The sequence below is a fragment of the Lissotriton vulgaris genome, chromosome 1_1 (genome assembly GCF_964263255.1).
Source record: "Lissotriton vulgaris chromosome 1_1, aLisVul1.2, whole genome shotgun sequence".
Classification (NCBI taxonomy): Eukaryota; Metazoa; Chordata; class Amphibia; order Caudata; family Salamandridae; genus Lissotriton; species Lissotriton vulgaris.
In genome coordinates, this window is record NC_141685.1 from 277,513,259 (window position 1) to 277,515,154 (window position 1,896).

Below are 1,896 nucleotides of genomic sequence, written 5' to 3' on the forward strand. Positions count from 1 at the left end.
ACAAGTAAACCCTGATACACTCTCGAGGGTCACGTGTGACTGAGAAGTGGACACGGGGGCTCCAGGAGGAATTATTTGCATACCCACAATCCTCTTTCACTTATAATCCTTCTGATGCAGTTGAAGTAATTTCCTCGTTTATTTTAATCAGAAAATTAATGAAAAAATATTCGCTAGAACATGTTTATAGTTGCAATATAGTTTTCTTGCTCACACTGAGTCTTAAAAGATTTGTGTTCACTCTGGACTCTGACATAGTTGAGATATACTTATATTCTAGTTTTTCTTCAAACCGAATACATCTTTCGCCTTATACTAATGATTACAGTGGAGAGGAGCATTAAAAAGTTTCACTCAGTTTGAGAAGGATATATTTCTGATAGAACTCCCCTACATTGTTAAAGATTGGAGGAAATGTATTTAAATAAATGTAACAGACAGTTGTAGCGGGATTGTGTTCTATATATCCGTAATCAGGGCGTTCACAGCAAATCACGGAAAGACCAGCGGGTAATTAAATATTGAATTTATACTTCCCACGTGTAGTGGAGGCAGACTAATGCTCGAGTAAAGCGCTGTAATACCTAGAAAAGCAGAATTGCGTAATGAGAGCAACAACAAAAGTAAACCCTCATACACTCTCGAGCGTCACGTATGACTGAGAACTGTTGCCACGTGGGCTTCGGGAGGATTTATTTGCATACCCACAATCCTCTTTCACTTGTAATCCTTCTTATATAGTTGAAGTAATTTTCCCACTTAATTTGATCAGAACATGAATGAAAAAGTATTCTCTAGAACATGTTTTAAGTTCTCAATTAGTTGGAAGCCCCACACTCAGAGTCCAAGGTGTTGGGTTCACTCCGGTCTCCTCCACCGTCTTCTCTTGGGCATTCTCTTGTTTCTCTTCAAACCGAATAAATCTTTCGCCTTTTACTAAAGATTTCCGTGGAGAGGAACATTAAAGAGTTTTACTCAATTTTTGAAAGTTCTATCTCTGATAGAACTACCCAACTCTGTTAAAGTAAGAACGATCGAATAACTCTGCGAAACCGCACGTACTTTCAGCCTCTCAATTTCTTCTGCGGCAGTCTATTAAAGCTCCCAAGTTTAGAGATCGCGAATGTTTATCGTTTCAATGTACCTTTGAGAATCATTTATCTGCGAAATATGTGACACTTAAGAGTGACTTGTTCTAACCATTATATCTATGGATTGCAGTGCAATGTAAGAGCTAAATATCGGATTTTACAATATTTTGAAGAATGAGAAGCTCTATCAGATATCTTGAAACTAATGGAAAACTCCTGAAATGAAAGCTCTCTAACCTACGATCTCTTTCTAAGATGGCCATACTGTAAAACAATTGGGGCAAAGCCCTTCACAGCAATGAAGACACACTGAAGGAAGTTTGCAGGGTGCTGTGAGGCACTTGCTTAGCCTGACAAGGCATCAATTGTAGATCAACATTGTGCAGCAGGCACAGCTTTTAGAGGCCAGTGTGTCTAAAAATATACTGAGATTACAAAGAGCATGCCGCGGGCTCTCAGTACAACATGGCTACAAAATGGAATGGTGGCGTAGTAGGCTAATGTAGGCCGAAGAGCTGCAGACAGTCCAGCCCTGAACTGTCAGAGTTTACTTGTGTCTGCCAGCAAGACTGGAAAAGAAACACCCCCACTCCAGGGCAGGACTGGGACAGAAAATAAACCCTGCCGTAGACTAAAAGAACCCCCCCCCCCCCCTTTAGCAAATCAGACAATTAAAATTGGTTCACATTTCCAAATGAGAGCAGTTTTGAACTTGTGAAGACCACTCTATAGTTTTTCTGCAATGTATAGAAAAGACTGCATGCATCTAAGCTTGCTGCAGTTAATCTTTGTTATATTATCAGGA

At 39.9% G+C, this 1,896-nt stretch overlaps 2 non-coding genes across 2 annotated transcripts; both read left to right on the forward strand.

The window, feature by feature from the left end:
- Window positions 1-271: 271 nt before the first annotated feature.
- LOC147746944 (U5 spliceosomal RNA) lies at window positions 272-387 on the forward strand. The gene has a single exon (XR_015300454.1). It is a non-coding gene; the product is annotated as a U5 spliceosomal RNA (small nuclear RNA).
- A 505-nt stretch (window positions 388-892) lies between these two features.
- LOC147746945 (U5 spliceosomal RNA) lies at window positions 893-1,008 on the forward strand. The gene has a single exon (XR_015300442.1). It is a non-coding gene; the product is annotated as a U5 spliceosomal RNA (small nuclear RNA).
- The last annotated feature ends 888 nt before the right edge of the window (window positions 1,009-1,896 follow it).